Below are 12,408 nucleotides of genomic sequence, written 5' to 3' on the forward strand. Positions count from 1 at the left end.
ACTGGAGGTCAGCAGGGGGGTCAGGCTGTGGGGGTCAGCAGGGGGGGACAGGCTCTGGAGGTCAGCAGTGGGGGAGAGGCTCTGGGGGTCAGCAGGGGGGGAGAGGCTCTGGGGGTCAGCAGGGGGGGACAGGCACTGGAGGTCAGCAGGGGGGTCAGGCTGTGGGGGTCAGCAGGGGGGGACAGGCTCTGGGGGTCAGCAGGGGGGGAGAGGCTCTGGGGGTCAGCAGGGGGGGACAGGCACTGGGGGTCAGCAGGGGGGGTCAGGCTCTGGGGGTCAGCAGGGGGGGGACAGGCTCTGGGGGTCAGCAGGGGGGGAGAGGCTCTGGGGGTCAGCAGGGGGGGACAGGCACTGGGGGTCAGCAGGGGGGGGTCAGGCACCGGGGGTCAGCAGGGGGGTCAGGCTCTGGGGTCAGCAGGGGGGTCAGGCTCTGGGGTCAGCAGGGGGGGACAGGCTCTGGGGGTCAGCAGGGGGGTCAGGCTCTGGGGGTCAGCAGAGGGGGACAGGCTCTGGGGGTCAGCAGGGGGGGGTCAGGCTCTGCTGGAAGCTGCAGCACAGCTCAGGAGGTTCAGCTCAGCACAGGAGGAACTTCTCTGCTGTGAGGGTGCCAGAGCCTGGCACAGGCTGCCCAGAGAGGTTGTGGAGTCTCCTTCCCTGGAGCCCTCCCAGCCCTGTCTGGAGCTGTTCCTGTGTGCCCTGGGCTGGACTCTGTGGCCCTGCTCTGGCAGGGGTTGGACTGGATGAGCTCCTTGGGTCCCTTCCAACCCCTGGCACCTGGGAGCTGTGAGGGCTTCCCCATGGCATTGTGCCCCTGGGCAAGCTGCTGTGGGTGCCCTGCTGGAGCAGGGTGGGGTTGGGCACTGGCTGAGCCTCTTCCAGTCCCCACCATGCCCCTGGCACTGACACAACCCCTGGTGAAGATGCCCAAAGCAAACGGGCACAGGAGGGCTCCTTGCAGTGCTCAGACACTGCTGAGAGCTCTGCTCAGGGCACTGGAAGGGGCTGGAGTTGGGAGCACTGCCCAGGGACACTGCATGGAGCATGGCAGGGGAGGAGAGGGAGAGGGAGAGGAGGAGGAGGAGGAGGAGGAGGAGGAGGAGGAGGAGGAGGAGGAGGAGGAGGAGGAGGAGGAGGAAGGGAGGAGAAGAGAGGAGGAGGAGAAGGGAGGAGGGGAGAGGAAGAAGACAGGAGAGAGGAGAGGAGAGGAGAGGAGAGGAGAGGAGAGGAGAGGAGAGGAGAGGAGAGGAGAGGAGAGGAGAGGAGAGGAGAGGAGAGGAGAGGAGAGGAGAGGAGAGGAGAGGAGAGGAGAGGAGAGGAGAGGAGAGGAGAGGAGAGGAGAGGAGAGGAGAGGAGAGGAGAGGAGAGGAGAGGAGAGGAGAGGAGAGGAGAGGAGAGGAGAGGAGAGGAGAGGAGAGGAGAGGAGAGGAGAGGAGAGGAGAGGAGAGGAGAGGAGAGGAGAGGAGAGGAGAGGAGAGGAGAGGAGAGGAGAGGAGAGGAGAGGAAGAGGAAGTGGTGGTGGAGAGGAAGAGGAGGTGGAGAGGAAGAGGAGAGGAAGAGGAAGTGGAGAGGAAGTGGAGGTGGAGAGGAAGAGGAGAGGAAGAGGAGAGGGAGAGGGAGAGGAAGAGGAAGAGGAAGAGGAAGAGGAAGAGGAAGAGGAAGAGGAAGAGGAAGAGGAAGAGGAAGAGGAAGAGGAAGAGGAAGAGGAGGGGAGAGGAGGACCAGGAGTGACTTCTGTTGCCCACACACACATCTGGCAGCTGCCAGAGCAGCTCTGCCTGGGGCAGGTCCCAGGCAGCAGCTCCAGCAGGGAGCACAGGACCATGGCTTGGGCTGGGTGGGGTCGGAGCTCAGAGCTCAGCCAGCTCCAGGCCCCTGCCCTGCCCAGGGACACCTCTCAGCACCTCAGGGCCTCACCCAGCCTGGTCCTGAAACACCTCCAGGGGGGCTGTGGAGCACAGAAGCACCCAATGGGATCCTTGATCTTTGCTCTTTGATCTCTGATCACATTCGGTGCTTCTGTGCTCCACAGCCCCCCTGGGCGACCTGTGCCAGGGCTCCACAGCCCCCCTGGGCGACCTGTGCCAGGGCTCCACAGCCCCCCCCGGGCAACCTGTGCCAGTGTCTCACCACTGAGAGCTTGCCAAGCCCACAAGAGCCTTTCCCACCTCCCCTTCCCCTCTCCAGGACTCTTCCCAGCTCCTGGGAGCTTCATTCCCTCTTCCTTCAGACCTGGAGGAGCATCCAGGCCACCTCTTCCCCTCCCCTCTCCTTATTTTGCTGCTAGCTCAGAGCTTGCCAAGCCCTTAGGAGCCTTTCCCAGCTCCTCTTCCCCACTCCAGGACCCATCCTCTGCCTTCCCAGCTCCTGGGATCTTAATTCCCTCTTCCTCTGGACCTGAGGAGCATCCAGGCCACCTCTTCTCCCCCCAGCCCTAGTTTGCTGCTAGCTCAGAGCTTGCCAAGCCCATGAGAGCCTTTCCCACTTCCCCTTCCCCTCTCCAGGACTCTTCCCAGCTCCTGGGAGCTTCATTCCCTCCTCCTCTGGACCTGAGGAGCATCCAGGCCACCTCTTCTCCCCCCCAGCCTGTTCTGCTGCCAGCTCGGAGCTTGCCAAGCCCGCAGGAGCCTCTCCCAGCTCCCCGCTCCTGACTCATGCCCCGCACGGAGCCTGCAGTCAGCAGCGGTGCAGGCGCCCTGGGACCTGCCAGGACCTGCAGCCACCCAAGCGCCGCTGCCAGCAGCGCCCAGAGACGCGGAGCGAGGGCAGGGAGGAGGCTGAGCAGCTCCAGAGCCTCCGCCCCAGCCTGCGGGCAGGGAGCAGCCGCCTGGCACCGCCGCGCCTGGCACCGCCGCGCCTGGCACCGCCGCGCTGGGAACGCTGCGCCCAGGGAGGGCAGGAGCCAGGCTGGCAGCTGGCAGCTTGCTGCGTGGGGATGGGTCCCGTGGCCCTGGCACTGCCCGCAGCAGCTCGGTCCTGCACTCGGGTGGCACTGAGAGGCTCTGAGAGGCTCTGAGGTGGCACTGAGGGGTTCTGAGAGGCTCTGAGGGGCACTGAGGTGGCTCTGAGGGACACTGAGAGGCTCTGAGGTGGCACTGAATGGCTCTGAGGGACACTGAGTGGGCTCTGAGAGGCTCTGAGGTGGCACTGAGGTGGCACTGAGGGACACTGAGAGGCTCAGAAAGGCTCTGAGGTGGCACTGAGAGGCTCTGAGAGGCTCTGAGGTGGCACTGAGGGGTTCTGAGAGTCTCTGAGGGGCACTGAGGTGGCTCTGAGGGACACTGAGAGGCTCTGAGGTGGCACTGAATGGCTCTGAGGGACACTGAGTGGGCTCTGAGAGGCTCTGAGGTGGCACTGAGGTGGCACTGAGGGACACTGAGAGGCTCTGAGGTGGCACTGAGGGGCCCTGAGGGGCACTGAGTGGGCTCTGAGAGGCTCTGAGGTGGCACTGAGGGACACTGAGAGGCTCTAAGGTGGCACTGAGGGGTTCTGAGAGGCTCAGAGAGGCTCTGAGGTGGCACTGAGTTGGCACTGAGGAACACTGAGAGGCTCTGAGAGGCTCTGAGGGGCTCTGAGGGACACTGAGTGGGCTCTGAGGTGGCTCTGAGGTTGCACTGAGGGACACTGAGGTGGCACTGAGGGGCTCTGAGGGACACTGAGGTGGCAGTGAGGGGCTCTGAGGTGGCACTGAGTTGGCCCTGAGGGACACTGAGGTGACACTGAGAGGCTCTGGGGTGGCACTGAGGGGCACTGAGGTAGCTCTGAGTGGCACAAAGCTCTGAGAGGACTCAAAACTATGAGAGGACTCAAAGCTGTGATGGGCACAAAGCTGTGGGGGGCACAGAGCCAGGGCACACCCCAAGCTCAGCTGGCACAGGCAGCTGCTGGCACCACCACAGCTCCCCCCCAGCAGCTCAGGGCAGCCTCCCCCAGCAGGCACCCAGGCAGCTCTGCCCTCTCCCTCCCCAGAGTGGCTTCTCCTCCCCACAGCCTCCCAGGCTTGGCCCGGGGAGCCTCCAGGAGCTGAGGGAGATGAAAGGGAGCTGGAGGAGGAGGAGGAGGAGGAGGAGGAAGGCAGTGCCAGGGGGCAGCCGGCAGAGCCTCCCTGCTGCCTGCGTTTGATCTGCAGCCCCTGGAGCTGCTTTGATGTGGCAGCAGCAGCAGCACAGGCAGGCTGCAGCACGACTGCTGCTGGGCTGCAGCTGCAGGGGCACAGAGCCTCAGCTCAGCTGCTCCCCAGCCTGGCACAGAGCTCAGGAGCAGGGCAAGGAGGGGGCACCACCCTGGGACTCGTCCTCCTTGGCCCTCCCGTGGCAGGCACCAAGGGCAGCCCCAGCAAGGACCCAGAACTCCTTGGCAGAGCCTCCTGAAGCTCTCCAGGGCAGGAAGCAGAGCAGAGACCCTCCTGGGGCTGAGCTCTGCTGGCTCACACTGTGCTGGATGGGCACAGAGTTGCCAGGGGCACAGAGCTTGGGGGGGCACAAAGCTCTGAGGGGCACAAAGCTGTGGGGGGCACAGAGCTGTGAGGGGCAAAAAGCTCTGGGGGGCACAAAGCTCTGAGGGGCACAAAGGTCTGGGGGGGCACAAAGCTGTGATGGGCACAAAGCTCTGAGGGGCACAAAGCTTTGAGGGGCACAAAGCTGTGAGAGGCACAAAGCTTTGGGGGGCACAAAGCTTTGAGGGGCACCAAGCTCTAGGGGGGCACAAAGCTGTGATGGGCACCAAGCTCTGAGGGGCACAAAGCTCTGAGGGGCACAAAGCTGTGAGAGGCACAAAGCTTTGGGGGGCACAAAGCTCTGGGGGGCACAAAGGTCACATCTATGTGTGTGGACATGAGAGAGGTTGGCACACCCCAAGGGCACTGACCCAAAGGGTCCTCTGCTATGCCCACACCAGGAAGCTGCCTCCTGCCCTCCCCTGCCCCCACCATGGTGCCCAGGCTGCAGCTCAGGGAGCTCTGCTGAGGGGAAGCTGCTCCCTGGAGGCTCCAAGGCTGAACCCAACCTTGCCCAGAGCCTGCAACCAGCCCCGGAGAGGAGGAACTGAGAGTGGGCAGCAGGTGGAGCTGAGCCAGGGGGTGCCCAGGTGGGCAAGGAGGGCAGCAGCAGCCTGGGCTGGCTCAGCAGTGGTGTGGGCAGCAGGAGCAGGGCAGGGATTGTGCCCCCGCAGTGGGCAGTGGGGAGGGCAGAGGTGGGGGCAGGGTTGGGCAGCTGAGTGGCAGGAGGGCAGTGAGGAGCTGCAGCAGAGGCAGAGAAGGGAGTGGAGGTGGGGAAGGGTCTGGAGGAGAGGCTGGGGAGGAGCAGGTGAGGGAGCTGGGGGGGGGTGAGGCTGGAGGAGAGGAGGCTGAGGGCAGAGCTTGTGGGGCTGTGGCAGGGCCTGAGAGGAGGCTGGAGCCAGGGGGGGGTTGGGCTGTGCTGCCAAGGGCCAAGAGGAGATGGCCTCAAGGTGCCCCAGGGCAGGTGGAGCTTGGCCCTGAGCAACAATTCCTGCCCTGGGAGGGTTCTGCAGGCCTGGCCCAGGCTGCCCAGGGAGCTGCTGGGGCAGTGCCCATGCCTGGGGGGGCTCCAGAGCCCTGTGCCCATGGCACTGTGCCCATGGGTTGGTGCCCATGGTGGGGCTGGTGCTGCCCTGGATGCTCTCAGGAGGCTCTCCCAGCCCAGGCACTGCAGCCCTGGGGGCAGTTTGTGCTTGCAGAGCCAGGAGGACATTGCCCTGCAGGGTCGGGGGGGGGCACCCTGTGGGGCATGGCACTCATGGGCGTGGGTCAGTGCCCACCGAGGGGCTGGGTTGGTGCTGGTCTGGATGCTCTCAGGGGGCTTGGTGTGGGCAGCAGGAGCAGGGCAGGGGTTGTGCCCCAGGGCAGGGTTGTGCAATCCTGACTGAGCCTCAGCTGCTCCTGGCTCCTGCAGCTCCCTGCCAGGTCTGGGAAGCTCCCAGCGAGGCAGAAGATCCCCAGCAAGGCTCCCACCTCAGCTGCGGTGCTGAGGGCCAGGGCTGAGCCTCGGCAGGGCTGGAGAATGCCTGGGCTGGGAGGCCTGGGGAGTGCCCTAGAGACAGGAGGATTCCTTCCTCCCTTCCTTCCTTCCTTCCTTCCTTCCTTCCTTCCTTCCTTCCTTCCTTCCTTCCTTCCTTCCTTCCTTCCTTCCTTCCTTCCTTCCTTCCACCCTTCCAAATCTCTCCTCCGCTGCCTGCCCCTGGGAGCTCCTCAGGCAGAAGCCTTTGGCTGCCCCTGGCAGCGCTGCCCAGCCCCAGGGCAGTTCCCAGTCCCAGGCAGATCCCAGCCCCAGGGCAGTTCCCAGCCCCAGGGCAGTTCCCAGCCCCAGGGGCAGTTCCCAGTCCCAGGGCAGTTCCCAGCCCCAGGGCAGCTCCCAGCCCCAGGGGCAGTTCCCAGCCCCAGGGCAGCTCCCAGCCCCAGGGCAGTTCAGTTCCCAGCCCCAGGGCAGTTCCCAGCCCCAGGGCAGTTCAGTTCCCAGCCCCAGGGCAGTTCCCAGCCCCAGGGCAGTTCCCAGCCCCAGGGCAGTTCAGTTCCCAGCCCCAGGGCAGTTCCCAGCCCCAGGGGCAGTTCCCAGCCCCAGGGCAGCTCCCAGCCCCAGGGCAGTTCCCAGCCCCAGGGCAGTTCCCAGCTCCAGGGGCAGCTCCCAGCCCCAGGGCAGCTCCCAGCCCCAGGGCAGCTCCCAGCCCCAGGGCAGTTCAGCTCCCAGCCCCAGGGCAGCTCCCAGCCCCAGGGCAGTTCAGTTCCCAGCCCCAGGGCAGCTCCCAGCCCCAGGGCAGTTCAGTTCCCAGCCCCAGGGCAGTTCCCAGCCCCAGGGCAGATCCCAGCCCCAGGGCAGCTCCCAGCCCCAGGGCAGATCCCAGCCCCAGGGCAGTTCCCAGCCCCAGGGGCAGTTCCCAGCCCCAGGGCAGCTCCCAGCCCCAGGGCAGTTCAGTTCCCAGCCCCAGGGCAGATCCCAGCCCCAGGGCAGTTCCCAGCCCCAGGGCAGTTCCCAGCCCCAGGGGCAGTTCCCAGCCCCAGCTGCAGCTCAGCCCTGCAGGATCCTCAAACCCCAAAGCACAGAGCAAGCTCAGGGCCCAGAGCAGGAACCTCCTCGGTGCTGGCAGTTGCTCAGGTAAGGTCTGCCCGAGCCCAGCAGCCCCCCCCAGGGCACAGCAATGCCACAGGGCACTGCCCTGGCACCTCCTGCAGCCTGCCAGGGTGGGGCAGGGCAGCAACTGGACAGTGCCACCCCAGTGGGCTGCAGGGCTCAGAGGTTCAGGGAAGGGCTTGGCTGGAAGGGAGCTCAGAGCTCAGGCAGTGCCAGCCCCTGCCGTGCCCAGGGGCACCTCCTGCAGGGCAAAGTCAATGCAGCTCCCAAACAGCCTGGCCTGGAGCACCCCCAGGGAGGGGCAGCCACAGCCTCCCTGGGCAGCCTGTGCCAGCCTCTGCCCAGCCTCACTCCCAGCAGCTTCTGCCTCCTCTCCTCTCTCCCTCTCCCCTCTCCCAGCTCCAAGCCATTGGCCCTCTCCTGCCCCCCCCAGCCCTTCTCCCCACTCCCTCCCCAGCTCTCCTGCAGCCCTTCAGGGATGGATCCATGCAGAGCAGAACTCCTCTCTCCTGCTCCCTCTCCTCCTACCCAGGATGTGCCAACCCTCAGGGGCACAGAGGGCACACCAAAGCCCCAGGAGGTGCCCCAGGAACATCTCCTCTCCCTCCCAAGCCTCATCCACTTTGCTCTCCTCACCTCCCCCCCCCTCTCTGCAGCTCCAGCACCACCCCCACTCCTCTCAGCTCCCCCTGCCCTTTGCCTGGGCCATGGCTCAGGCAGGACCTTCCCACTCCAGGCTGCTGCTTCAGCATCACAAAATGCTGTGGGCTGCAGAAGGCCTCCAAGGTCGCCCAGACCAGCACCAACCAACCCCACCCTGGGCACCAACCCACGGCCACAGGGGTCTGGAGCCCCTCCAGCTATGGGGACTCCACCACCACCTCCCTGGGCAGCCTGTGCCAGGCCCTGACCACTCTGCCAGGGCAGAAATTGTTCCTCATGGCCAAGCTGGACCTGCCCTGGGGCACCTCCAGGCAGAGCTGAGGGCCAGGACCCTGCCAGCAGCTCACATCCAGCAGCTCTGAGCCTGCCAGCTCCTGCTGGGCCACCTGCCCTGGGGGGCACCAAGGTCTGGAGGGCACAAAGCTCTGGGGGGCACAAAGGTCTGAGGGACTCCAAGCTCCAAGGGGCACAAAGCTGTGAGTGGCACAAAGCTCTAAGGGGGCACAAAGCTCTAAGGGGGCACAAAGCTTTGGGGGGCACAAAGCTGTGAGGGGCACAAAGGTTTGGGGGGCACAAAGCTCTAAGGGGGCACAAAGCTCTAAGGGGGCACAAAGCTTTGAGGGGCACAAAGCTGTGAGGGGCACAAAGCTCTAAGGGAGCACAAAGCTTTGGGGGGCACAAAGGTCTGAGGGGCACAAAGCTCCAAGGGGCACACAGCTCTGGGGGGGGCACAAAGCTTGGGGGGGCACAAAGCTCCAAGGGGCACACAGCTCTGGGGGGCACACAGCAGAGTGTGGGCAGAGGGCGAGGGAGCTGCTGCTGCCCTCTGCTCTGCCAACCCTCAGGGGCAGAGGGCACACAACGGCCCCAGGAGGTGCCCAGCAGCATCTCCTCTCCTGCCCAAGCCTCAGCCTGTGCCAGCTCAGATCCTGCCCTGCCCCCAGCCCGCGGCACCAGCCCCAGAGGCACAGAGGGGCAGGGGGCACAGAGGGCACCTCCCGGGGGGCTCCCTTTGGCTTCTCCTCCTGCTCACAGCCCTGCAGGGCAGCTCCGGGGCTGAGCTCCGCGCAGGGCACTGCTGTGGCACAGCAGTTGGCAGCCGCAGGGCAGCGAGGCTGGGCAGAGGCAGCAGCAGGAGCCCAGGGGCAGCCACAGCAGCAGAGCAGAGCAGAGCCAGGGGCCAGGGAGGCTCAGCCACAGCCCTGCGGGCACAGAGCCTGCCCCGGGCTGAGCTCCTGCCCTCTGCCCTGCCCTGGAGCCTCAGCTGGCGCTGGCACCAGCTCTGCGCTGCCCAGGGGCAGAGGGGCAGGGAAGGGCTGGGCAGAGGCTGAGGGCCTGGAGCAGCTCTGGGAGGAGCAGAGGCTGAGCCCTGGGGCTGAGAGCCTGCAGCAGAGCAGCCCCAGAGGGCATCTGGGCAGTGCCCAGCAGGAGCTGAAGGAGCTGTGGGGGGCAGGAGGCTGGGGCCAGGCTGTGCTGAGTGGTGCCCAGGGGCAAGGGGCACAGAGTGGAGGGCAGCAGGAGGAGAAAGTTGTTTGGGGTGAGGGTGCCAAGGCCTGGAGCAGGCTGCCCAGAGAGGCTGTGGAGCCTCCTTGTGTGCAGAGCTGCCAACCCCCCTGGGCACTGTGCCCCTGGGCAGGCTGCTGTGGGTGCCCTGCTGGGGCAGGGTGGGGCTGGCACTGGGGGAGTGCCACAGGTCCCTTCCCACCATGCTGTGATGCTGCCAACATCAGCTGAGAGGCCTCAGAGCAGTGAGAAATGTTCCCTGCAGGCTGCACTGGGAGAGCCCTCAGGGATCCACCTGGCACAGAGCACATGGCAGAGAGAACCTGGCACAGAGCATGGATGTGGCACAGAGGCAGAGGATGGATGAGGCACAGAGGATGTGGCACAGAGCGAGGATGTGGCACCGAGGACATGGCACAGAGGACATGGCACAGAGCATGGATGTGGCACAGAGGATGTGGCACAGAGCATGGATGTGGCACAGAGGACATGGCACAGAGCATGGATGTGGCACAGAGGATGGATGTGGCACAGAGGACATGGCACAGAGGATGTGGCACAGAGGATGTGGCACAGAGGCAGAGGATGGATGAGGCACAGAGCATGGATGTGGCACAGAGGATGTGGCACAGAGGATGTGGCACAGAGGATGGATGTGGCACAGAGGATGGATGTGGCACAGAGGACATGGCACAGAGCATGGATGTGGCACAGAGGACATGGCACAGAGGATGTGGCACAGAGGCAGAGGATGGATGAGGCACAGAGCATGGATGTGGCACAGAGGATGTGGCACAGAGGATGGATGTGGCACAGAGGACATGGCACAGAGCATGGATGTGGCACAGAGGACATGGCACAGAGCATGGATGTGGCACAGAGCATGGATGAGGCACAGAGGATGTGGCACAGAGCACGGATGTGGCACAGAGGATGTGGCACAGAGCACGGATGTGGCACATTGTCTCTCCTGCCAGCCCCACAGGGGCAGTGCCATCAGCCCAGCCCAAGAAGTCCTCCTGCAGGCAGTGCCCCCAGGGGCAGGCAGCTCTGGCAGCAGCTGAGGGGCAGAGCAGCTCCCAGCTCCCTAAACCTTCCCTGTGGAGCAGAAGGCTGAGGGCTGCAGCTGGGTGAGGAAGGAGCCTCACAGCCCTCCTGTGCCACCCCCTCAGGCCCTGCCACCCCACTCACAGCCTGGCAGCCTGCCCCAGGAGCCTGTGGCCAGGGAGGGCACTTCCAGGCTTGGCTCTTCCACCTGAGCTCACAGAATGGCTTTGGGCTGGAAGGGAGCTCAGAGCTGAGCCAGCTCCAGCCCCTGCCATGCCCAGCAACAGCTCCACCAGCACAGGCTGCTCAGGGCATCACCCAGCCTGGGCTGGGATGGTGCCAGGGAGGGGCAGCCACAGCCTCCCTGGGCAGCCTGTGCCAGCCTCTGCCCAGCCTCACTCCCAACAACTTCTGCCTCCTCTCCTCTCTCCCTCTCCCCTCTCCCAGCTCCAAGCCATTGGCCCTCTCCTGCCCCCCCCAGCCCTTCTCCCCACTCCCTCCCCAGCTCTCCTGCAGCCCTTCAGCTCCTGCCAGCCTGCTCCAAGCTCTGCCTGCAGCCTTCTGCTCTGCAGCCTCAGCAGCCCCAACTCTGCCAGCCTGGCCCCACAGGGGAGCTTCTGCAGCCTCTGCTGCTCCTGCTGGCCTCCTCTGGAGCCTCTGCAGCACCAGCTCCAGGTCCTTGTGCTGCTGGGGGGGCCCAGAGCTGGAGGCAGTGCTGCAGGTGGGGGCTGAGCAGGGCAGAGCTGGGGGCAGAATCCCCTCCCTGTGCTGCTGCTCTCCCTGCTCCTGCTGCAGCCCAGCACAGGGAGGGCTTTGGGCTGCCAGCGACCAGTGCTGGCTCCTGGGCACTTTGCCCCCCACTGCCCCACCCAAGCCCTCCTGCTGCAGCCTGCCCCCAGCCCCCTCCTCCCCCAGCCTGGCTCTGTGCTGCCATTGCAGGAGCCTTGCCCTGGGCCCTGCTCAGCTTCAGGAGGTTGCCTTGGGGGGCCCAGAGCTGAGGCAGTGCTGCAGGTGGGGGCTGAGCAGGGCAGAGGTTGGGCTGAAGGATCTCGAAGCCTCCCTGGAGCAGCCCCAGGGCTGCCTTTGCCTCTCCCCTCTGGGGGCAGCAGGAGGCAGAAGCAGCCCCAGGCAGGACACCAGGTCAGAGCCTGCTCAGGTTCCTCTCCAGCCCTGGGCAGAACTGCAGGAGCAGAGCTCCTCCTGCAGGAGAAGGCCTCCGAGCTGCCAGGACAGCAGCCAGCACCTGAGCTGCCCTCTCCCTTGGCAGGCAGGAGCAGAGGGCACAAAGCCCTGAGGGGCATCAGCTGTGGGTCCCTGGGAGCCCAGGGGCTGCTGGCTCCAGGCCTCCCTCCGAGCCAAAGGCCTGGCTGGGGATGGAGGCAGTGAAGAGCTCCCAGAGCAGGACAGAAATCAACCTCGAGTGACACCAAAGCTCCAATTCTGATCTCTTTCTTGCTTGGGTTCACAGCCAAAGCACAGCCTCAGCCCCACGGCGACAGCTGCAGGACCTCAACCCCTGCCAGAGCTCCTCTGGAGCCTCAGCCCTGCCCCCACCTGGCCCTGGGCACAAGCAGCAGCAGCAGAGCCAGCAGCAGCTCCCAGCACTTCCCTCCTTTCTCTTGCCCTCAGCCCCAAATGCACCCAAAAGTTCTGACCCCCCCAGCCCCAACCCCCCCAAACCTTCCCCCCCCCAGCCTCCAGCACAGCAGCAGCTGGAAGCTGCCCCAGGCATGGCCTGAGCAGAGCCCAAGCAGCACAGAGGGCTTGGGAGGGGCAGCAAAAGGTCCCCCTGGAGCCAGCAGGAGCAAGCCCCAAGCAGAGAAGGTTGCTCAGAGCTCCCCAAACAGCCTGGCCTGGGATGGTGCCAGGGAGGGGCAGCCACAGCCTCCCTGGGCAGCCTGTGCCAGCCTCTGCCCAGCCTCACTCCCAACAACTTCTGCCTCCTCTCCTCTCTCCCTCTCCCCTCTCCCAGCTCCAAGCCATTGGCCCTCTCCTGCCCCCCCCAGCCCTTCTCCCCACTCCCTCCCCAGCTCTCCTGCAGCCCTTCAGCTCCTGCCAGCCTGCTCCAAGCTCTGCCTGCAGCCTTCTGCTCTGCAGCCTCAGCAGCCCCAACTCT

The sequence above is a fragment of the Pogoniulus pusillus genome, unplaced genomic scaffold (assembly GCF_015220805.1).
Source record: "Pogoniulus pusillus isolate bPogPus1 unplaced genomic scaffold, bPogPus1.pri scaffold_64_arrow_ctg1, whole genome shotgun sequence".
Classification (NCBI taxonomy): domain Eukaryota; kingdom Metazoa; phylum Chordata; class Aves; order Piciformes; family Lybiidae; genus Pogoniulus; species Pogoniulus pusillus.